General features: G+C 44.0%; 1 protein-coding gene across 22 annotated transcripts in view; it reads left to right on the forward strand.

Moving 5' to 3' along the window:
* EPB41L3 (erythrocyte membrane protein band 4.1 like 3) overlaps nucleotides 1–25,277 on the forward strand; it is a 141,125-nt gene that overhangs the window by 32,350 nt on the left and 83,498 nt on the right. For 6 of the 22 annotated variants that reach the window (XM_075023049.1, XM_075023051.1, XM_075023052.1 and 3 more), the window contains exon 1: nucleotides 14,586–14,915. The exons of 3 other annotated variants lie outside the window; for them this stretch is intronic. The gene's annotated coding sequence lies outside the window, so the exon portion shown is untranslated. Of the gene's footprint in view, nucleotides 1–14,577; nucleotides 14,936–25,277 lie in introns of those variants that run through there. 13 more of the 22 variants (XM_075023036.1, XM_075023043.1, XM_075023042.1 and 10 more) reach the window with 7 other exon arrangements.

Here is a 25,277-nt window from a genome sequence, read left to right on the forward strand (position 1 = left end):
ACATTACTTTGATGCTAAGAAAAGAAAAAAGAAAAAAAATGGCTAGTGTTAGTTCAGAAAAATGCCTGTTTTCAGTTAGCTCTGACAAGTAAGTACTTGGAGGCTGAACTTCAGTAACATGTGTTACTCGAACATTGCTTTGATGACTTTTTTTAACTTGCGGACAAGTCACAGAAACAGAACTGAATCGGTAATTTGGATGGGTCCTGGTATCTGATCCAGTGCTGGTGCAGAAGGTTGTAGCTGTACTTCACAGCTATTATGGTAACAGAGACCCATTGAAAGCCAATTTTTGTTAAGGCTGTTTTTGGAAGAGACGTATAGATGTTATGAAAACACATATACAGTTGAGTTTGAAAAAAACCTTTCATTGAGAGACACAAAAGTAGTTGAATATAATGCAAATGTTAATTTTATTCCTGCTTCTTTTCTGTGTCATGTTGGACTGCCCAGTATGGGGTGGGACTAAAATGGGTTTGACTCTCACCGAGATAGTGTTCTGCAGTTGGGAGATAAACGTGGTGCCACAGTCAATGATGAAGGGAAGGAATTTCATTAATTAATTGCAAAGCAAGGCACAGATGAGCCCTAGTCTAGAGGACCCTGGCTCTTGAAGAGGCATGGAGCTGCACAGTTCATGGGTGACATTCTTCTCTAGGACTCATTAGAATAAAACAAGCTCTAGAGAAGAGGTCCCAAACTGCTCTGATGCTGAGTGAGTGAGCCCAAGAAAATGTTATGTTACCCTTGACAATATGTGAAGCAGTGTCTTGCAGTGATTTAAAACAAAACAAAACAAAGGATTATGTGGCCTTTTGTGTGAATCTGTGAATAATGGCAGTGTTTTTGCTGGCCTGAATAACTTGCAGACTCATTTCTGAAGCTCCTGGCAGAGCAGCCCTGGGGCTGTAGGGGCTGTGCCCCGCTTTCCCATCCCCTTCGCTTAGGGGCTGGTGGCAGGTCTTACCCTGCCTGCACCCAGCCCACATCCCTGTGGGCAAGCCCGATGCCACCACCCTGCAGAAAGGACGCTCTGTGTGCCTTCCCTCTATGGCAGGGGACAAAAATTAAGCTTGGGAAAGAGGAATACTCCAGACTGTGCATTTTGCAAGTTCTCCTCTGCAAGAAAGTATTGGTGTGGTAGGATCGGTGAAAACTCAGGCTATTCTGCATCTTGCTGTATGCCTAGTTAGGATATAGTTGTGGAGCAGCCTATTTAAAAATATTCTTCATAGTTAGAGAAAAACGTGGGTATAAAAGAGGGACACCAGGGTTGTGTTATGGCCTGGTTGTGCTCTTGTAGCACCCATTTAAATTCCCATTTATATTTTCCTAATACACTCGTCGTCTTTTTGCCTCAGAGCTATTTTAATTGAATTTGCTTGTTCTGCTTGCCATTTAGCTGCGAGCTGCCCTGACTAAAGCCTGTTTCAATGCAATAACAAACCAAGCTGTTTCACTAAATTTCCGGCATTAAAAGCAGCTGACCTTCATGTGCTGCTGGGGAAAGGAGAGATCTAGTGGGTCTAATGCAGAGCGCCACACGCAAAATCAACTTGCGCACGTAACTTGGATGAGAAATTATTGTAATTGCTCTAACTATGCATATTAAACACAGTTGCTGTCTTTCCCACGTAAGTGTGTGTGTGTAATTTTCAAATATTGACTGCATTTGGAATTGAATTATCAAATGGGCTGTAATCATATGTTAGAATATGTTTGGGATGAGTATGTATTTTGTAATAGTTAGTTCATTACTAGGCATAACAGCCGTTTCTATTGAATGTGCTTCTTTCATTCATTAAAAAAAATAAATTTATTTTTTTCTTAAAATTTTTCAATGAATACAGCATTACTGCTATTGGGTAAAACACAAATAAAGGGTTGGAGTCAGAATTTAGTTTCCCATAATACACACATATACAACTGTACAGCTATTAAAATTATCTTTTTCTAGTTTGTAAAACGGAGCAGTCAGTCAATGCAGTGTTTCTTTTTGACACTGTTGGATTTCTATTTCTGTTGGATTTGTTGGGCCAACTGCTTGACTACCAGGAATATCAGACTGCACAGGGCAGGGACACCCTTGCATCATTAAACTGATGAGTTTTCCCATCCTTTTCAATGGTCCAGGACTTCACCCACTGAGCTGTTGAGATTAGACCTGTCTGTTGCAGGGAGGAGTATCATGTTAGCTTACGCAAAACTACTGTGGCAGATATTATAGATATAACTGATTTTTTTTCTTTTCTTTTTTTTTTTTTTCCCTATCTCTGCTGTACTCTCTGGGGCTCCCGATAGTCTGTTTCAGGCTCTTGTTGAGTGAGCGATAAGATTTTCAAACAGAGGTTTAGAAAGTCTCTGTTGCTTCTCAGTGGTTTGATTGGAAAAGAACGTGTCAAGATAAGGCCTTTCAGTAGCACCGATGAATAACCTATGTGCAAAAAGGCAGAGAAACTGCTTATTTTTGTGTTTTATAATGCTGCTTTAATTCTTAGTTTCATAAACAGCACAACTGTTCAGGCAGAGAAACGGTCTTGTGAAATCTGATATAATTGTTGGATGCTGCCTGAGAGCAGAATATGCATTAGGAAATGGGAATGGAGGAGGGAGGGCTGCTTCTGCGTGCCCCCTCCTTTCCTCTTGCCAATGCGCTCAGGTTCAATGCAGCTTTCAAGTCAGATTTTAAACCTGTTCACGTTTAACCAAACTGCTTGGTCTGGCTCTGGTCATGAAATACCTTCTATTGCTTGTAATAACTTGAGGATAGCACCTCCTAAAATCATTTAGTAGAAAACATAATAGACGTTAAAATAGGTTGGTGCATTCTCAGTGTAATGATGAACTCTTGGACAAAATGTCTTGATTATTTTTTTTCTCGTTCTCATGCACGTGATTAGTTTGAGTTTCTTTTACGCTAGAAAGTAAACGTTATCACAGTACAATGAAGACTACAAAAAGTAAAGAAAACTACAATTTATAGAGATATAAGAAGCCTGGACGAGAGCAGGTCCAAATAGTTCATACTGGTTGTCCACTGGGGAGTCCGAGTTGTGCAATGCTGGGTTGCTCTTATTAACTGAAAAATGTTTAAAAGTTTTTTTGTGAGTTGAGAAATGTTACACAACTTAGCATGATTCATACCACCTCTCCTTTCCATGTTTAATTTTCTTATTCTAGTAGCAGACTGTTACAACAGTCTGCTTCCCTTCCACAAGTTACCTTACTGCTCTTTGGAGCCATGAGGCTTAAGCAAAACCGGGAGATGTAAAGATGTGGGTGGGAGGAAGAAGGGGGAATTGAAAGTCTCAGAAAGACCTGGTAGTTTTTATTTCCCAAAATATATGTATATAAAGAGAACCTGGCATAGAAACAGGTATAGGAACATCAGAAATTTGGGAAAGAGAATAAACAATACAGTTCAAAATTGTATTACTGCTGTTTTGCAATGCTTTCAAAATGCTTTCTCTGATAAGAATTTCAGGCTGGTTTTAGTCTGCTCTGCTAGTAGGTATTTGCAGCTCATCTATTCTACAGAACCTAGGTTTCTTGGGTCATATTCATTATTGGTCCTTCATAATGAGCCAGGTTGACCACATCCCAAGGTTTAAAATACAGGCTTCCTGCAATGTCATCCTGGTATCATCAGGAGTCATGTTCAGGCATGTGTTTGCTCAGGTACCCAAGACGCGGGCTGTGTTCTTCATCTCTCCAGCCCTCTTGCTGTTGAGCATGGCAGTTGCAGAGATGAGTTCCCACCACAGGTCTCCAAGCTTGGTGGCCCAGAACACGGAGATGCTCCGTGGGCTTGTCCAAGCTCGACGTTGGTTGCGCAGTTGCGAGCAACTCTTGTTTCTCTCTCACCTTCCACTTCAAATGTGTCATCTCTGTGCATACAGTGTACTGTTGTTCCCCATATGTAAAACTCTCAAATATTTGGGATTGCCTAAGTATAGCTGTAACTACTTTCTGTGGGCTAAGGAAATTGTACCTGAAACATTCCTTATCCTTAACGTAGTAAGTTCACACTTGGTAAACAACTGCTCTAGATGTTTCAAATATTTCCTTATTTTTCATCACTTTCTTTTTCTTTTGTAAATAAGGAAAAACAAACTTTTTTTTTCTTTTTTTCTTTTTCTTTTCTTTCTGGAAATCTTAATTTTGTTTTCAGATAGTTTATGCAGCTAAACTTTTCATGATCTGGAGTATGGAGTCTCAAGACAAATTTTGAACAGAGTATCTTTCTTTGGTAGTGGTTTTCTTCCTTCAGCTAATGCCGTGCAGGCCAATGTATTTTGAAGTTTTCCTTTAACCAAGCAAAGTGATATAAACACATATTTCTTTTAGAGAGAGAGTTACTTCATCCATATTTTATATCAGAAATGTTTACACTGCAAATTAGTGAAATTTGAACAGGGTACCATGATTTCTTGCCCTATCACTTTGCATCCTAGCTTCTCCAAGTAGCCATCACTCTGCTTTTGATTTCAAGTCAGCCGTCAGCTTAACCTGACTTTTTCTACACCACCCTTACACAATGAAAGTGTTTTATAGGTTTCAGACACTAAAAAAGGTAACAAGAAGTGATTAAGAGCAGTTGCCATACTCCCAGTACAGAAGCTGAGGGTATTAAGGATCTAAAAGATAAGAAAATAAGATGTAACATGCTACATAATCTTACCATAATAGCTCAGTTTGCATGTATATAATGCATGATAACTGCTGTTTTATGGCAAGTTTTCTAGACCTTGTAATTGCCTGGTAAACGTTGCTCTGCTCTGCTAAGTTCATTGACTGATGAATTCTGTACAAACTTTAGACATGCCACATAATGTGATGTCTGGGAAGTTGCAAAGTGAAAATTTTTATTTGATTAGTCTAAATAAAATTGATAAATAACAGGGAACATAATTTTAGCTTTAAAGAGGCTTTGAAGAAGGTAAGTGAATAAAATAGCCACATTGTTGATGCAGCCTTTGCAAGAGGCCTTAAGATTCACATGCATTTCAAGAACCCAGTCAATTGCAGAAAACCAAAATTTTGCTTTGCTTTACTTTAAGTTAATCATTGGGGAGTTTAATTTCATAAGTCCTTACTTTAATCGTAATAGAGGACACATGTCAGAGTATTTGATTTCATGGGAGTTGCGGAGTATAGAAAATTTATGTCTCTCAAAGGGTAGACTTTTTGTCATGTTATTCTAAGAAATGTTCATTATAAAGTGGGTTTTAAAAAATTATTATAAATTGCTGCGTATTAAAAATGGGGGAAAAAAACACCCTGAAACCAAAGCCTGCTGATGAGGAATTTACTGATGACATGAAAACACTTTTTCTTTGAAGCTCATTTCAGAGTTCTACACAGAATTGATCTTGCTGTCTGAAGGGTTTTAGCACTCTTGCACCCTAAGAAATACGTTGCCACAGTTGTGGTAGAAATTTGAGGCTGAGTTCTCCAAGAATAAGCTACTGTATCTCCTGCCTTTTTGCTTGGGTGGAACATGAGAACAAGAGCTCAGGTTTCATCGTTCATCTGTATAATCACTTTCAGGTTCCTTCAAAGAGTGGCAGAATCCCCCCAAAAGTTAAATAAAGTAGGACTTTGTATGCTTAATGCAAAGCAGAGAGTGGGTGGCGCGGGGAAAGACATGGAGGCTCTAAACCACGAGACACCGTTACAGCAGCTTTGCTACGCATTCAGATCCACCCTGTGTAGTGGTAAGAGAAATAAAGAGTAGCGGTGGTGGTGTAGCCATGGTGGTCTAGAATAGTCTAGAGGCAAGCCTTGCCTGTCTAAGGGAAATGTTTTGCTTTGGTTTAAGCTCAGCCATTAAAAGTCCTGCTTGGCCATAGCGGGCAGGTACCCTGTTTGACTAATCAAAGCATATGTTGTGATAGACGATCAGCATGTGCAGTGCTGCCTGTCAGCATGCATATAGCTACTGCATATGCTCTCTCTTGCCTGACAAAAATATCTAAAGGGTTATTTGGAGTTCTGGGCTTGGTGGTTGTAAGGATGGAGTGTAGAGGACAAGGAGCAGTAATAAAACCTTAGGAACACAACCTTTCCCATACTTAATTTTCCTCTTTCCAACTTTTCTCCCCAAAATGTGAAAGGAACATAGGAAAGCAACTCACTGAAGTCATCTGAACCCTCTGAAGGCTGTTTTATGAGTTCATTTATCTGGCTTGCTTACGTTTCTCTTTGATTTCTTTCTTTCACTTAAAATAACTCTTAGACTATAGATTAGCTGCTGTACGAAAAGCAGTGAAATGGACCAAACCTCTAGAAAAGGATTCAATACTGAAGTCAGAATTGGAGGGTTTGGGGACATTTTATTCCAAACTAGTTGATTAAGAGAATTTTCTTGCAATTGCAAAGGAAACAACTGTGTGCTGCATATTGTGTAAATCCAATGCTTCATATCAATGCCATCATGATTTTCCTTTGAGAAGATGTCCGTGGCTTACATTATTTCTGCAGTTATGTGTCTTGTCAGGAGAAAACAATGTCTTAAAGTGAAAATACTCCTTTTACAGCCTTATTGAACTTGTCTGGCACCTCAAGCATCAATGAAATTCCAAATAGCATGAACTCTGGTTACCTTCATTAAGAACACTAATAGTTCATGGTATGTGTTAGTTGCAGTGGCAATTGCAAGTTTTTCTTAAGCAGCTTCATGGGTCAAGACACCAAAGCAACCAATGTGGTCAGTCACCATGGTCTTGTCAGAATCCTGCAGGCAAGTTGGGAAACTGAGGACCAGCTCTGTTTGTAAGCCCTCATGCTGTTAACCTGATTTTTTACCTTGCAACAGAGATTCCAGTCCTGCTTTTTCTGTCTGTTACTTTGTTTGGGGAGAAGAGCTAGCATTAAAATGTTGAAAAGTGTGAGTGTTTGGCTGGTCTGACTGATACATTAAAGAGGACCTTGGAAATAATTTGACTGATGCTTAAGCAAAATGAGTTTGAATGTGGGGGGAGAACGCGGCCTGGATCTCTTTGGTTCACAGGCTTTTTGTAAATACATTATTTTTATGTTTCGTTTGTAACCACTGAGATGTGCTTACCTTTAACTGTCACCAGTGGCACTGTGTTGGCCCCCAGATACACTGAATCAGCATTTGCTTGTTCCTTGATTTGGGTAAGGGATGGAAGGCAGTATGGATTTTTCAGCCTGAATCTTTGTTTAGATTTCCGTTTCAGCCTTAGGAACTCCAGCATGGAAATTGTTCCTTTTTTTTTTTTTTGGAGGTGATGACAGGAATCGCTGCATTTATTTTACTACAAAGAACAAATTGTACACCCAGGAATTTTCTGGGAAAGAGGCAGAGCACCTCTTCTAAATGCAGGGTCCTTACGTAAGCTTGTGCTTTCCTATCAGCTTTTTTTCTGAGTAACTTCTTTAAAGCAGGCGAGCTGGCCTGATGCTTAAGGCATCGGGGATGTTGCTTGGCAACTTTGGGCTGTGCGTGTGTCTCTCCAGGAGCAGCCGGACAGATGTTTGCATGCAGGTTTACTGGGAGCAACCCGGTGGCAACTGAGCAAACCCAGTCCTAAAATTACTGGTTTGGGGCATGTGTGCTAAATTAAACATTTGCACTGTGAGAGGCTGTTCATGATACTTGTTATTTGCGAAGTGTAAAAAGCTTTTCAAAAGCGTGAGAGGCTGAGATGCCTTTCTTGGATATTTTTCAGCGCCTAGGGGACAAATTATATCATTTGTCATTTGGTTGAGTGAAATTTGTTTAGTTTAAAGTAGTGAGTTGAAGATGAGGTTGGTTTGTTTTGGTTTGTTTGGGTCGCTCTTTTAAGTTAACAGTAACATTTTCATGCTATTAAGAGAATTGCTCTTCAGAGATACACACACAGATGCCTGCGTTGTTTTGGAGGTCTGTGTCCAGTTAGCAATTAGCTGCATTTCAGTTAGAAAGAAACCAGTGGAGTGTCACTCTCTGCTACTTTTCTATCCCAGGATACAATATGGTGCACACAGGGCACCTGCCTTTAAGGTGTGCTAGTATATTTGCCAAGGGAAAGACGCCAAGAGCCTGGATCGGTACCCCCTTATTTTTCTCTGTGAGTACTGACAGTGAGAGCAAGTTGCAGGGGGAGTAAGCTGTCGAAGCAGAGGGAAGGGACGGGTTTCTCCTCTTCTCACTACCTTCAACTCAGTTTTACTGGCAGTGTCCCATTAACTGAATGTGAGACTTAAACTGTAAACTGAATTAGAGTATCTTTTTAAAAGGTGATGCATTCTGAAAGTGTCTGAGCAGCTATAAACATAAGGTGGAAGAGCTCCTGGTTGTGTGCAGAGGCCGTCTGCTAGCCAGAGGTGGACTGATCCCTGTGAGCCCGTTCAGGCAGGGTCTGAAGGTTAGGGATATAATTTTGAGCAGTTGCTCACATAAATAAAGGCTGGTGGCCAACAGCACAGTCTGATGCCAGCACAGGCTGGCGCGGCTGCCAGAAGAGGCGGCGGTGTGACTCTGCCGTCATCCCCACTTCTCATGTCACACCACACCCCACGCTTTTGAGTCTCATATTGATGAGATCTCATGGGGAATCATGGTGAGGAATTGATCAGATTTATTGTCTCTCCTCCCTTTTTAGTTTTAACTCAGGTGGGTTTGCCTACTTCTTCCCATGACTTTAACAAATGCTTGTAGTGTCTTGATGAAGGGGGCAGGACAGAACTGTGAAGGAGCAGCCAGGAAAAGGGGAAAAAGATGGAGACTTTTCTCCTGTTGGTAATGCAGATATTTAACTGGCTGGGAGAGCGTGGCAGACTGCGGGACAGGGACCGGCTGCAGGAGCAAGGGCTGTGTCTGGCTGGCTGGGCTTGGAGCAGCCAGGCACAGTGTGGACACAGACCTGTCTGTGTCCTTGGTTTGTGAAGAGCAGCCACTTCTGCTGGCTGTTAAAACGTTGTGGAAAGAAGGAAGTAAGAGCAAGAGGAGGCAGCGTACTGGGAACAAGTGTGTGCGTTTCTGACTAGAGACAAGAGTATATTTGGGGGTTTTGCTTACTTACCGTTTTCTTCAGTAAGCATATTTGGTAGATCAAAACCACCAGCCTTTTCCCTTCCGTGAGTAAAGTTTACTTGTTGTCAAACATCGGAGCTTGGTTTTCTACTCTTCTGGCACTCTGAGAGAATAAAAATGGAGAGGGATAGTTTGACAGGAAAGGTAGCCTAAAAGGAACCTAAAATTCTTCTTTAGACATGCCAGGTCAGAAATGTTTTCATTCTAATGAGTCCTTGGAACTAAAGTAATCTTTCAACCATTAAAGAAAACAACCTGTGACATCTTAGCATGCATAACTGTAAGACAGTACGGATATAAGATAGATATGTTCACTCTTGAGCAGGAGTTCTTACCTTTTCTTAATAACACTTTAGTATTATGATAAGCATAAGCAGAGTTATTCATTAAGAACCTACTAGTGCTTCCCTTAATTGCTATTAACCTTCATTAAGATGAGAGGTGAACTGTGTTGGGTGCTATGCAAACACTCATTAAAGTGCCTTCCCTCCCTGGTAAATCTTGCAGTTTACCAAGGCAAATGATATAAAAGCAGTTGGGGGCTGTGCCTATTAACCTGGCCACTGAGAGTTGTTTTATTATAGGTGCCGTAAGGAAGAGGTATCTTAAAAAGAAATTTGTGGAAAGCAGTTGTGATTCAGGATGGCATTTCTATTTCTGATAGTACTTACTAAATATGAGTGTTGATTCTCCTTTGAGTCAGTGAGCCTTTAGCTTATGCTCAAGTTAAACTCCTGCTTAAATCCTTCTCTGAATTCGATGCTTCATGAAAAGAAGACATAGAAGAGCTAAAGATAGTTTTTTAACTAAAATGCAAGACTGGGTTTAATGGCATGCAAAAAAGGGGAAGGAAAGTATCTGCTTTCCTGGTTAACAACCCACAAGTAGGGCAAAACAGTGCGAATGAGGACAAAAAGCCAGAATTTCATGGATTGAAATAAATGGACTCAGCAGAAAGCAGCCCAGTAAAGGAGAATGGTCTATGTTGACCTCAGTAGAGGTGGTCGCCATCTAGAAAGCTCTCAGTCCTAGAATTGCCAATAGAAGATGAGAGTTGTCCTTGCCTCCCTCATTGTTAGGCTCTTTAGGAACCCTACTTAAAATAAATTTGTGTTAACTGCATATTGCATATTGTCTGTATTTCCCGTTTCTTTTAGTCAGTGTATATTAAATCAGAGTACAGTTAAACCATATTAATGATTATGCATACACAAAATAAATTAAAAATGAAAACCTTAACTGAGATAAAAAGCTTCAGTTTATTACTCTATCTGAAAACTAATTCTCGTCTGTTTTGGGCACAGCCTCAGGTACCTCCCAAAGCATCTTAGATAAAATTTGGTTACCTTTGATTTATAATAGGTGCTGGAGAACTGCAGCAGGAGGTAATCACTTGATAATCCAGTTAATGCTCTCAGTCAGAAAGTAGCCACAGATATGTAAGTGGCAAAGAGCAGTGCTGAATTAATAGCAGTAAATCTTCTATAGGCAGGATTTCAGTTGCAGAAGCACTGGGGCCAAATTTACTTATTGTTCCTTCAGTAGTCTTAAAATGGGGTGCATTTGGCACTGACTGGCAGAGTGAAACTTACTTCAAATGACAGACCAAATAAATCCCTGCACTGAGGTCAATAAACCAGTGTCAAGAATAAATCTGACCTGCTGTGTCACTGAGTTGCACTAAGGGATACATCACCTGAAGGTTTACTACTTATATATATTTGAAGGCAATGGTAATATTGGCCAATTAGAGGTCTGTGGGCATTATGTTTGCAGTGAGGGAAGACAGAAATAGAAGATTTGGTCTGATTTCTAAATCTTACCTTCATCTGCTGTCTCACAGTGATCACTCTTAATTATGAGAATTTTGTTTCATTGCCATGCAGAAAGCTAAGCTGCATGAGTCATGGGCAGAACAGTTTGCTTTTAATAAATGGAAGTGGATACGGTAATAATAATAATAAAAAAAAAAAAATCAGTTCGACTCCAAACCCATCTACCCGTCTAGACAGATAGTGCCAAGCTCCTGTCTGCTAAGAAATATCTTCTTAATAATGCTGTAATAATGCTACTGCTTTATAGTACTTGCCATTTTTCAAAGTGCTGTACCCAGCTAATTCATCGTTGGCTGAGCTTGAGATGGTCTTTTGCTGAGTTTGATAGCATTTTTGTGTCTTGCTTTTCTGTAACGCGCTATTTTGAATGCCATGTCCAATCAATTAGGGAATCACAAGAATGTTTTAGGCAGCAGTTCCCAGGACTGGGCAATAATCCTTGTCCCTGCTCTTCCAGGGTTGCCTATTCATTCTTTCCTGGCAGAGACCACATGCCTCCCAATTCCCCTCTCCTATAAAAAAAAACCACCTTGTCGTGGCCAAATATTCTGTGCAGGCCCATTTTCCTTATGGCTCCCCTCCTCTGACTGGTACCCCATGGGGAAGGGGGGTGCATGTGTTGGCACCCTTCCGTTCCCCACCTCTAATTTACCTGCTTCATGTCAGAGGTTGTCGTTCCCTTTATTACTCCCTGGCTTTTCGTGCCAGGAACAACTTCTTTCCTTCCTCCTTCCCTTTGCAGGACTTTCCCAAGCAAGTTGCATGTGGGAGAAACTGGAAAACCAGAAGTGATGGATGGCTAGAAAAGGGAATGGAGGGCAGAGCTTGCCGCCTATTTTATCCATTTCCCCAGCTTAGTGTTCATCTCCTGGGTGACTATTGCTCATAGAGTGGAGTCCTGACACCTCGATAGCTATGTGCCTTCCTCCCCAAAGGATGAGGTGCTGGCAGCAGCCTGGCTTCCTGATGCACATCTAGCTCCTTGCATGGGTAGGAAATGGAGGATCCTGGCTTGGAGAAAATGCAGGGAAGGTATATGGCACAAGGGGAAGGAAGCTGCTTTGGAGGAGAGGAAGATGAAGAGATACCTCTTGCAAGGGCAAAGGAGGAATAGAGGGTTGGGAGGCCCTTGGCTGAGAGGTATGGTGGTAGTGGAGGGAGGGGGAGAAGGGGCTGAGTGCGGATGGAGAATGGGGCACTCTGGATATGGGAGGAGGAGAGGGGATGACCTGGCACAGTGGGCTGGGGGAGGTTTTCTGCAGCCATCGAAATGGAGAGGCGGTGGTGGGTGGAGCAGCATGCAGGGAGCTTGTGTCTAGAGCAGCAGGATCTGAAGGGTTCAGGGCAACCATGAGTGTGTGGCATCCCGCTTCCCACGCAAGCTGGTGTTGTTTTGAAATGAGCAGAATGTAGGAGTTAAAAACTTCTCTGTGGCAGGCAGCAGGGGCTGTGCGTCTGGCTGCTGGTGGGGTTGTTTCAGATGCGTTGGGAGTTGAGATGAACAGAAACTCAAATGGGAGCCTTTAACTCATTTGCTCCTGACATCCAGGTCTGAATCATCACCTCCAGAAGGGTGAGAAAATAGCAAAAATAAAACCATTGTCCCATAGCAAGGCAGGAGATCAGTCTCTTCTAGTGCTGCCTGGACTTGTCATCCGAGCTTCCTTTTGTGTAATGGACATTGGGATGACTGTAGTGAAGTGCAGGGGGGTTATTTATGTTTCCCACCTGTGTGAGAAGGGTATGGATTTGGGCTTGCTAGAAATTACTGGAAGAACAGTTGTTTTTTAAATAATTAAAAACTGCTGATTCACGGAAATCTAAACTTCCATGGAGCTCCCATCTGACAGAAGTCAGGGCAAGCTGGCCAACTAACCCACTTTGAAATTAGAAAGGAACATTTGAAAATGGAAAAAAAAATACTCTGAGTGTTAAGAACTCTGAAACTTAGGCCCATATTGGTAGCCCAGGGGTACCAGCTACCTCATGTCTGTTGCAAAGATTTCCTGCTTGTAGGAACAGCCTGTTAATACCACTTGATGTTTTGAGGTTAAATCAGTGTGCTGAAAGCTGCCTAGATCCTCAGATGAAAGATGCTATTATATATGCAGTACATCCACAAAAGGGATCATGGAGTATATTGTAACTTTGGGGCAAATCTGCCTGCAGTACTGCTCAAGGACAACATGTGTTGCTGTGAATGTGTATCTCTGCTTAAAAGCAGCGTCAACACCTTGCTTTTTAACGGGCAGTACAAGAGCTGCAAAAGGTTGAGCTGGTACATCTTGCATTGTTTTTCAAATAATACTTCTTAAGTCTCCTAGCTTGCTTTTGAGACTCGATTTGGTTCAAACCAACTCAGTCCTTTTCTTTCTGTGCTCTTTTTCTTTTTTTTTCTTTTCTTTTTTTTTTTTTAAATCAAACCTTGTTGACTCTAATGTGTGCATTAGCTGTCAAATCCATTCCCTTGTGATTCATGATGGCTTCCAGAGCTCCTGGTGGAGAAGAGTATACAAGCCTTTTTATTTCAGCTGCATGACTAGAGGTATTCCCTCTCTTAGTTGATGGCATGCGTTTTCCTTTTGAAGTCCCTCTCCTTCTTATGCATGTTACGGTGTGACAGATCTGCTAAATGGCACTCCTGCATAGCAGGTAAAGGGGTTGTGTGTGTGTGTCTTGCTACAATTCTGTGTTAAATACAAAGCAGCACAGTTTTGCAGATTTGAGAAATGGTACGTCCACTGACTACTGTCAAAACCTCTTTCTTTCTTTTAAATCTCACAGAGATGCTGCTAATTAGAGGAGATTTTTATTTTCTCTCTTCTGACTCATATCAGAGGCCTGAATATAATTTGGATCACTTTGGGGAGCTCAAAATACACCATCTAAAGAGAGAATAAGCCTCATTTATCCACTGTGCTGCAACAGGATGGAAGGTGCAGCATGAGAGTGTGTTGGTCTGTGTCTCTCCCACAGCCAGCCAGCCATTGCTACCCTTCCCACGGCCAATTCCTCCCCTGGAAAAGAGCAAGTTCAGCTGCTTCTGGTCCCCCAGAGAAGCGAAGGAGCAGTGCCTCTGAGAGCCGTGGTGCGGCAGAGTCTCAAATCCAGTAGCTGCTCGTATGCGTGTAGTTAGTGGAAAGCTCAGTTGTGTGCTCTGAGAGGAGCTATGTATTTACCAAAATGGAATGGTGCAAGTAGGATTATCCCGTTCCAAATGGCTTCTGTATGTGCTGGGAACTTTTGATGCTTTCTGACATGTGGCATGCAGTGGTCTGTATTGTAGTGAAAACTCAAAAGTCATTTTCAGTTCTGTTTTACCCTTTCTGGACCAGGAGCTGATGTGTGGCAGGACTTATATTTTTTTCTGTTTTGGTGATGCTGTTGAGTGAAACAAGAGTCCAAATTTTAAGACCATGTGGTTTGTCACTGGAGATTAAAATTGAAAAGGCTGGTATCCCTCCAGCAAAACCCCCAAGTATAAATCAAAGCCAGACTTTGCCAGCACCCAGCTTGCTGCTTTTAAGTTCACAGGGAGTCTCTCCATCGCCGGGGTTTGGTTGCAACTGCAGCAGCTAAACTCATCTGTCTAAATAGAAGAATTCATTTAGCTGAGCCAAAACCCGGCTGGATCCCTCCGGACGCAGGTGGGGATCCCGGTGCCTGGGGGGGGGGGGGGGCCTCCCTGCTGTGTGCCTGGGGAGCAGGCGGCGGGGGGGGGAACTGGCTCCAGAAACCTGCCAGCATCCAGCTTTTGCCGTTCTCCGCGGCGTGGGCTTTTTTTTATTTCCCCTTCTTTTTTTCCCCCTCTTTTTTTTTTTTTTCCTTCCCTTTTTCCCTCCCTCTCTCCGGAGGAGCCTCCGCAGCCCTGATTTGCTGGGAAGCGGCGGAGGCTCGCTCTGGGCAGAGCCGGGCTGCGCTGCCGCTGCTGACGCGTGGCCGTGGCCGCCGCCGCCGCCGCCGCCGGGAGCAGTCCCGCGCCCCGGTACCGCCGCCGCCGCCGCTCCCCGCCGCAGGGCGCCCCCGCCGCCGCCAAGGTACCTTCCCGCCGCCGCTGGTGCGTGCAGCCTCTTCCCCGCCGGGGGAAGCGGAGGATATGCCCGGGGGGGGCGCGGGCAGATTGCACCCCCCCTCCCCCCCGTTTTTGGTGTTTTTTTTTTTTTAATATATACGTATTTATTTATATATATATATATATAAAAAAAATATATATATAAACATCATTCCTAGGAGCCATTTTTAAGTTAGCAGCCGCGGAGGGGGCCGGCGTGTGCGTGAGACCGGGATGCCTGGGGGCGCCGGGGGAGGCAGCGAGCGGTGCCCCCCGCAGAGCGGGGAGGGCTGGGGGGGGCTCCGCGGGGGGGCACTCGCTGCGGCCCGGCGGGGGGGACGGGGACGACACGGCTGCTCCCGCCGCAGCTGTGCCAGGGGGAGGCGGAGGGGGGTGTGGAATTTAATTTTTTTTTTTTTTTTTTTTTTTTTTAGGGCGATACGCATTTTCTGTGGGAAACTTATGTAGGCGGCAGAGGCACGGCGGGGGGGGGGGTGCCTGGCTTGGTAGGGCGCACCCCGAGCCCCCCCCCCCCCTCCCCCCGGGGGGCTGTCCCCACCGAGCGCCCGCTGCCCCGCTCACCTGGGGGGCACAGCGCCTGGGCGGTGCAGGGGGAGCCGGACAGCCTCCCCCCCCTCTCCCTCACCGCCCGGCCGGGGCTGCGCGCCTTGCGGTGGCGGGGGGGCTGTTCCCCCCCCCCCGGCCGTGGCTTCTGCAATGCGGTGGGTGTGGTTATGTACGGAGCAGATCGCAGCCCCGGCCCGCTGCAGTGGCAGCGCCTCGCCGGCCCCCGCCCCACGGCCCCGGCCGGCAGCGAGGGGCCCCGCGCCTGTCGGAGCCGTCGGGCCGGGGCTGCTCCGCCCCGCGCTGCCGGGGCCGCCCGGGGGAGGAATCGCGCGTGGGGCGCGCCCGCCTGCCCGCCCGCCTGCCTTGGCGCGGGCTCCCAGGTGCGCTGGAGCGGCGGCCCGGGCGCTGAGCACCCCTCCCCCCCCCCCCTTCCCCTCATCCCCCCCTGCGTGTCCCCGCGGAGCGCGGCGTGGAAGTTGCAGTACTTGGCCAGGTCTGTGGGGAGATGGGGAAGGCGAGGGCGCGGCCGGCAGGAAGGCTGTGCGGGTCCTGTCCTCCTGCATCCCGGCTGCGAGCCCTCTCACCCTTGGGTGACCACAGAGGGGCTGGGGGCGGGCGAGGGGAAATAGCGTTTTGTCTTTTTTAGGTTTTCTAGTTTTTCGTTGGGAGTTGAAACTTTTATCGTATATACAGAGAAGCTCGAAAACTCGCACTCCTCTGATCGTGGCAAGTAGCAAAGTATGGCCAACCTGGCCTTGCGGTTTCTTGATTTTTGTTGTTGTTTCTTACGGGGCTGCGCTTGAGGAGGAAGGCGTTCAGTAGAGGTGGTTATCACTCTGAATGCTGTTCTCTAGTGTGTGCTTGTGCTTGAGGCAGAGATGGAAAGTTATTTTCTCAACTCAAAGTGCATGTTGCTTGTAAGTCAAAAGGAAAATACTGACGACGTTTGAAGTCTTCTGTCAAAATGATTGCAAGTCAGAGGCCTGCCAAAAAAAAAGCTCTGGGTTAGGTGTGTCCCACGTGCATCTGTCTTTTTACAGTGTGGTGAGCTGAATGATGCCTTTTCATTTTGCTTTTAATATTGTCAGCATTTGTCTGTGCCTATAGAAAGCTGAAAGATTTGTGTAAAGAAAACAAGTATAACTAAATCTCGTACAAAATGAGAATATAAACAAAATACGTAAGTTTTTGGCCAGTAAATTTTGGTGAGATGCAATCGAGTGTGTACTTTTTCCTCTAAATCTATGGAGAACAGTCCTTTCATAGAGTATTAAAAGGTCAAGATCATTGTGCTGCATCACTGATGTTAAATTCGCAGGTCTTGCTGCACTTGTGTGTGTACATGCATAATATAGTATAGGCGAGTACTGCTGCGCTGGTCTCCTTGGGTTGGAAAGTTTCAGCTCTAACGTGAGGATGAGACCTGCATGGCAATAAGGGGAGGAGAGCCCAAGAGCACCGCATTAGAGTAAGAGCTGCTGGAAGTTTATTCCTTACGGCACCACTTGAGCTGGAAGGCTCCTTGAGCTGTTGGTGTGCTGCAGACCTGCTTGCTGCAGCAGAGAATGTAAAACACATCGGGAAGTGTTAAAAATACATTGATTTTTATTTAATCAGACCCGTACAGCCCTGGCCTCTCCCAGAACTAATTGCACACAGTCGCATCCCTCCATTAAGGGTGCAGCTGGTGGCCTTTTCTCACCAGTGGCTGCCCTGTATGACTGAGGAGCTGGTCGGATGCGTGTCAGGAGCTCATCGGATGAGAGCCTGCTTCTGCGGTGGGCAGGTTTTGCCTTTGGGAGGGCGAGGAGGAGGAGGAGGAGGGTGGGAGGGCAGCAGGGTGTGGCACCATCCCCAGCTTCCCCCCCCCCACGCCTCCACCTTGGTGGCTCCTCACAGGGCAGGGCTGTGTCTGCTGGTGAGCTGCATGCAGCAAAACTGGAGAGGTCTAATTTTAGTTGGGGTTTTATTCTCTTCTGAGAAGGAGCAAGTGAAGGTGAAGCTACAACTTACGTAATTTTTGCATTAAAGAGGGTGAGGTTGGTTTTGGGTTTTTTTAATTGTCTGTAGTGGAAACCTGCTGAATATTTACTCTTTAATGGAAAAGAATTACTGTTCACGGTTTTGGTTTTGGTTTTTTTTGAAGGCTGGGGGTTTTTTTATAGATAATATGGGCACTGGTGGTAGGTTTGACCCACGGTAGCGTGCTCACACCTATATTTGTTAGATTTGTTGTTTGGTGCAGTGGTTGTGAATTCCTTGGGGGCTATGCATGGTTATTTTTAAAAATATGTAAAATGTCACTTCTTTGTATTTCAGGCATGATCTTGAGTTAACAGAAAGTTCTTGAAATGTGTTATTCATGATGGGTGACATTCAGACTTGTTTCATGGAAATCTCATGTACCAGTAAATGACTGCTTGTTGTCTCAGAGAAAACATCAAACCATTTATAAGTGGTTATAAAAGAATACTTGTTTCTCATGAGATGAAGCATCAGCTTTATCTCTCCAGCTACAGTATTTTCAACATGAAAGTATTAATAACTGTGTGACTTTATCACATAGAAATACGTCCTGGGGTGAGAATCTGTGTAGATTCAGTACGCATTCAATGTGTGTTGGGCTTTGAAAACAAAGGGTCGATCTGTGCAGGGAGGGCTATTTCATGAGTCTGCAGGACTGCTTTTTCAGTGTGTATAGCATGACCCTGGGATATTGTGTTTTAGCATCTTCTTCATCACATTTTTAACTGGAAGTATGTTATCACTGCAGAGATTGAATTTTCAAAGTGTTTTGTTCAGACATAATATTTCTCTAATCAAGTGAAAATAAATGCATGCGTATAACTGAAAAATATGGTTGCTGTCAACTAAGCTGAAAATTAAGCTGAAAATGTGTTTATTCCAAAGGATCATGATGGATTGTTTTTATTTGGTACAGAAGTTATAGAGTATGTAAAAGAGTGTTACCCAGAACTAGACTTAAATAAGCATCGCTAAGCAGTTTGAATCAGTACCATAAAGGGAGCCTTTAAAAGAGATGAACTACTGAAAAGATGATGGATTAGCTAGGTTTTATGACGTTTCTCTTAATTTTTAATCTCCAGTATTAGTCATTTCTAATGGTTGGGGAATGGTCCAAGTCTAAATGTGTATATGGACACATAGCACTTCCTCTCACATTAGCTGGCTAGAAAAACCCAAAGAGAAATGCTTGTTTTCTTTGGAAGGATCTCTATCTCTTAAAATGAATGGCACAAGTAGTGGAGAAGAGGAGCATAACCGCTTATCTTGGCTTTGGTAAGAGAAATCCTATGGGCCCTTTGCTCCTGCCCCTGCCATTCTCAATCATTGTCACCATAAGCATCAGTGCAGAGGAAACTCAGGAGGATTGCCGAGGACTAAATATCTGTGGAAAAGCAGAAATGGGTCAGTATTTGGGACAACTGAGTTAATCTGAGACAATGTGCTGTATAGACAGCAAACTCAGTATCTCCTGCACCCTTCCTGAGTAATTGATATAATGCAATTTGAGTAATTGTCAGCTTTTTGTCTCTGGAGGAAAATGAAATCTTTGCATTTTACTTTGACTTTGACTATATCATCAGAGCAGGTTGTTCTTCAATAAAGTGGATAAAAGCAAAAAGGAAATTATAATAATCTTCTAAATCATTAATCTATTTGCATCCTATGGGATGTGGTATATGAAAGGGTAATACATAAATAAAAGTTTAGAAAGCACATAGAAGTAAAAAAAGGGGGGGGAAACCTCTTTTTACATAGACCCCTTCAATTTTTACCCTTTCCTTTATAGATCTTGGAAATACTTTGTATGCCACAGACAGAGAATCCCTTTCAGTGGCTTCACTACCTATCAAAACTGATCTGTTGGCAAGCTGAGAAACAAAAGAAGTACTGAAATCTGCATGAGGATCACCCACCAGATGTTTGATCCCACTGAGAAAAGTCTTTAGAGGGTTAAAGAAGAATGTGGAAACCGTGGGCTTGGAGCACGTGTGGGGGGTAAAGGGCTAGAATAAATGGAAAGCATATGTGAATATAAAGAAGTATTTTGGGAAGGGGGGGAGTGTAAGGAGAAGAAAGCAGGATACAGTTTTGGATACATGCTTACATGCATTTATTTGTATGAAATGTATGTTTACTGACAAATGTGACAGAAGGGAAAAGTCATGGCACTGCTCTAATAAGTTCGAAGTGGGAAAAGAAAGCTCCCACGCGGAATGGAGAATGGTTGATGTTTCTGATTTTGGGCTATGTTAAAATCTGAACTACCAAGGTGTACTGTGCATCTATTGCTTGGCTTTTGCTGCAGCCTTTTTCCTAGAACAGGGGCTGGGTTTTGATCCCAGATGGGCTGCAGGTAGCAAGCGGGGTGGGAGTAGCCGTCTGTGGCAGGCTCTTGGCTGAAGCCCTGTTGATGCACGATGGGATGTTCACGGGAGAGAGGAAGGGAAAGAGCCTGTCTCTGGCCTGTGTCAGACCACAGAAAGCTGCACGCTTGGGCCTGTGGTTTTGCTCTTCTCTTTGGCTGTGTCCTGGTCCCCCAGCCAGGCTCCTGCCTATCGCTCCCGCCGCACGCCCCCTTCCCCTGGCTGCAGTCACCGGCTGGGTGCGCCTTCCTTTGGGCTCCTTGGCAGGGTCCCTGCTGGGGCTGGAGCCTCTGGCACCGTCCATCCTTCCCATCGCCGGGGAAGGTGGCCAGGCACCTGCCCTGCTTCCCCTCCCTCCTCCCGATTTGGGATCATCCCTCCACATTCCTCATCCTCAGAGCTTCATCCCTTGCAGTGGCTCAGCCGCAGCACTCTCCACCTCCCCAGAGGAGTGGAGGAGGCGACTAAATCCTGGGAGGCAGCCGCACACCAGCGTGCACCAGCAGCCTTTCCCCGGTGGCAGGAGGTGATACTGCTCCTGGCAGCTGGGGAGCGTGACATTGCTGGTAACGATGGAGCAGGAGTTGTCCCTGGTGGTGGAGGTTACCTTGTTTACTCCTTATGAATTTGAGGGCAATTATGTGTAACACCTCCTGGTTTCCTAGGACATATTGGCTGAAAAAGAAATCTTGTTTAATAAACCAGAAAATGCAAACAGGCTGTGAAGAAAAAAAAAAAAGCTCTTCCAGACCTAGGAAACATATGTTTATGCTAACTGAGAGACCTGTTCTTGCACCCTGACTCATGTCGGGGAGTATCTTTATCTGCCAGTCTTCCCACGGAAATCAGTAAGCCTGTCTGTGAAGCAAGGCTCAATTCGGTTTAGATAGAGGTATCAAAATCTGACCCTACCAAATCATAGCTTAGATCAGGAAGCTGTCATCTCTCTAAGGACCCTGGAGATGATTACTTCACCAGGTCCACTGAACTCATCACCTTTTTTTTTTTTTTTTTTTTTTTTTTTTTCCAATTAAGTTACTGCTGTTGCAGAGCAGGGGTTGGGGTAGGCAGCACTCAGCCCCTCTGCTCTTCAGCACAGTGTGATTGCTGTGGGTGCCCCACAGCTGCGCTGGAGACAGTGTATGGATATATACATCCATACAGAGAGAAACATTGCCACTTCCCTATGGGAATTATTTGCAGCAAGAAACCTAGTACCTCTGGTTTGCTCCTAGTAGTGGTTCTTAACTTTGCATGTCAGTAAATACGAGGTCTGATAAAGGTAACAATGGTGGGTGAGGTACAAAAACATGCTGTCAGGAAAGCAGGGTCTTTTTGGTTTAGCCAGGTGGTCTTGGTAGCCCAGGCACTAGTTGCCCTTTGCATGGGGCATCTGGCACTGTCTGGGGAGGTAGTGGAGGGAGATGGGCAGCTGCCCTGTGGGAGGTCAGCATGTCGTCTTGTCTCGAAGCAGGAGTAAAACACAGGTCTCGCTCCCGCTTGCAGGGCTGGCACAAGGCAAAGTTGCCTCATGTAAGCAGGTTTCTTAATTGATCACTTAATTATGGCAGTATGTTGTTAGTTTAACTGTGTGGCTTGCTAGGCAAATGCCAGTGTAAAATCTTGAGAAAAACCCTGGAAGGAGAGGCCTAGCTGCAGGGTTGAAAGGTAAAGTGAGATGGCAGGTTTTTTACCTTGGAATTTGTCTTTTTCATCTCTTCTGTCTTTCTCTTTTAGATCATTCCAGAAGAGTGAAAGTTTTGCTTAATTGTATGTGCTTAAAGGGAAACAGTGTAATGTAGTTTCCACGTACTGGAGCATTATTCTTGTACAGCTGGAGCTGGCAGCCTTTCATTCCCTTACCACCTCCTTTTTCTCCTAAAAATAGCAGCACACTACAGTGGGATTACAGGAGAGGCAGAAGAATGTTTCCTGAGCAACAGTTTTTGCTGGATGGTGGTTGTGGTAGCATGAAGAGCAGATTTTGGGGGAGTCAGAGAGAGATATAAATAGGAACAGAACAAAATGGGACAGAGGCAAAACTGGGGTGGAGAGGACAAGGCTGGTAAGTGGGACGGACGGCGAGGTTTGCTGGGCTGTGTAATAGCCTGCCTGGGGAATTGGGAGAAACCTCAGCACTTGAATCATTTAGGAGTTGCCGAGACACAGCACTCAGCAGCACTGTATGGGTAGCAAACTCACAGTGTGGATAGGAGGCGTGGGCAAGATGACCTAATTTCTATCTCTGATTTCTATGATTTATTAAAGAGTTTTGCAGGCTTTCTCTTAGCAGGCTTAAAGCTGGAATTTAAGGCATGACAATTAGGAGGGTCCTTTAATACTGTGCCAGCACACTGTTGCGGTTTGATCACTTACTTGCAGGGGTAGCATGCTAAGTGCAGCAAATGGAAGTTGTGGACAGTTTAGATCTGGTATTGACACTGTTTTGCATTCTGTGTTCAGTCCTGCCCTCAATGCACTAGTTCTATGTGTAGATTATAGTAATATATTAATGGGCTATAGTGGATATCTTGGAAAAAGTAGAAATAAGAAAGATAACCACCACCCACAACTACTTCTCATGCCTCCCTATTTAATGACATGCTCAAGAACTAGAGGATAGTTGGTTTGTCTTAGTTTATTCCAATCTTGGGAATCCCTTTGTGCCTCTAATGGGTTAGAGAAGAAGAGCCAGCAGACAATGCTTCCGCCCCCACTGGTTGTCCAAGACAGGGCGAAAAGACAGCGCCCACTGCGTTCATCAATATATTTAAATATATTTATCTAGGCTTTCTGTCTGCATAAACCACGTACCTACTCGCATTTGCACATAACTAAATACGCCACACAATTAATTATTGTGATGGTGAAATTCTGATATAACTGAAGTTACTTGAAAAGCCTGCCTTTCTCTTCCAAGTGTTGGCTTTGAGGTTGTTATTTCTGATCTGTACCCATTGACCACAGCTCTTGCAAAGCCAAACCAAACCATCCAGAATTTCACATTTAAAGTTTGAATGTGTTTTATCCTCATTTGCTAGTGGTGTGACACAGATTCCTTGACTTGTTCTTTATTGTGCGAACCCAAAACTATTGTTCTTACATCATGTATAAACCATGAACATTGTACTTTGCAGCTTCTCTACTAACACGGTAATGCAGAGCAGTAAAGCCAGACCTTTTTTGCAGCCCGAGGGGACAGTGATAGAATTAAGAATGCAGAGCTGAAGAATAAAAAGAAGTTCCTTCTTTTTAAATTTTTACCAACTTCCCACTGCTGTCCTATAGGAACAGACATAAAATGTCTCTTGCCAGTATAGGGCAAGTAGCGTGGTTTTGGGGTTACTACAGAGTCAAGGTGGTTGTAGTTTCATCATTACACTGGCCGGAAGGATATCAGCAGCTTCTGTAACTGGCATGTCTGTATTAAAGTAAACTCTCTGCCTGGTTTTGGACTCCCTCCCTCTTCAGCTCCAATTTTGTTTTTACCTATCTGCCGTGCAGATGTGATCATTGTGTTTTCCCCATCCCTTGTTGTTCTGAATCACCTCAGCCCAGTAGCAGTTTGGTTATTGCACTTTATTTTGCTGTTTACCTGTGTCCTGCATTTTCCATCACCTGAACCACTGCTTTCTATCTCTTATCTGTGTTTCTTCTATCTAAAAGCAGAGTAGCTGGTATGAAAGAAAATGTCTCCTATGACCTTCTGATCCTGTGATGTTGCTTTGAAGAATGCAATCAGTGTAGTTATGCTTTCTTCTTCTAATCAATACAAGTGTTTAATATCTCCATAGATTAGTAAGAAATCTTGCTGTGCTTTTTTTTTAGTAAAAAAAATGCTGGCGTGCAATAGATGATGCAGCAACAAAGTAAAGATACAAATTGCCGTAAGAAGATACCTGTCATTCTCTATCTTCCAAGCAGTTATAAAGGGGCAAAATAGTTATATTTACTACATATTACATTACATAGTTTACTAAAAACACTTTGCTACTTTCTTTTAAGGCATGCCAGGGCTATCATTGTTCCTAACCCGCAGAACTGTGAGTCTCCTTCCTTGATAGTATCCTCTGTGCCTGGGATGTTGTTTTAAGAAGAAAAATCTCTGCGGGGTGGGACTTGGCAAACAAATCAAGGTCTTGGCCAAGGAAATGCATAGCCTGTTCATTTTCTAAACAGAACTAGTTAAGCTGAAGGCGAGTGTTTTGTATCTGGTTTCCACTGGCTGTATTTTGATTTTTGTAAAGTAGATGTGATAAGCAATTATTTCTGCTTACATGCTGTTGTTTAAAAAAATACTAGTTGTTAAATATTCCTTGGCTGCTGAGAATGAAAGAAACTGTCCAGAAATTCAGAAGGGATAGCACAAACATTAACAAGATTCTGAATAAGTGTTTACGTGATGAGCGGGATTATTTCCTGCTTAAAAGCATACTAGTTTGAGAAGTGGGGTGAGCAGAAGTCACTCTTTGAGTAGTGGCACATTTAAGCCCAACAGCTTGAGATTCTCAAGCAAGGAAACTTGCTTTCTGGTGGCATTTGGCTTTTGTTTTAAGACCTTACATAACCTACTGTACTTTAACCTAGTATTCTGAAATTGTAGTGTATGGAAACCCCATTTTAAGTTACTCTGTGGAAATTTTTAGAACTTTATTTCTTTCTGATCTCTGGTTAGACACATAATAAGGAAATTATTGATCAGTAATATTAGAGAGATACAAAACTGGTACCTAAGAGTAATATTTAACATCACTTAAGATGACAGCTCTGCAAAATGCATGATACCTTCCAGAATTGAGGTGGCAAGGCATCACAAGTGTACTCGGTTAGAAAAAGGCAGCAGCTTGAAAACTTGGCGGGAGCTTGGAGTATTTATTGCCTTCTGTAGGGAGATGAAGTAGTGACTGGCAATAGGTAAGGCTTGCATTCAGGCGTGAGTGAAAAGCTCCTCAAGCTCCTTGGTCCTCCCTGCCAGAGCTGCCAGTAACAGGGCGAACTGCTCTTTCCAGGCATAGATAAAGCCCTCAGTTTTGTTCCTCTGTCACCTTCTTTGCAAACCACAGCATTTCTTGTCCGTGGGGCTGCCCAAGGTCCTCCCCTGCTTTGGAAAACCAAAGCTGGGAGGTGGCAGTGGGGGCAAGGACGGAGGTCCCGGGCCCTCCTGGCTGCAGCGCCTGCAAGAAGTGCTTCACCCCGGGGTGCTGCAGGACTCTGCTTCCCCATCTCAGGGATGTTCTGTAGTAGCTCCTGGGGCTGGTAACTTGCTGGCTGCTCCGCTTGATCCTTTGTTGTAGGTGCCGTGAAGATTAATAATTCAATTTGTCAGGTGAAAATTTAAATTGCATCAGTCACACCTCTTGTAGAGCTATCCTGTGATTAAAAATGACAAA

Source organism: Buteo buteo, chromosome 3, assembly GCF_964188355.1.
Source record: "Buteo buteo chromosome 3, bButBut1.hap1.1, whole genome shotgun sequence".
Classification (NCBI taxonomy): domain Eukaryota; kingdom Metazoa; phylum Chordata; class Aves; order Accipitriformes; family Accipitridae; genus Buteo; species Buteo buteo.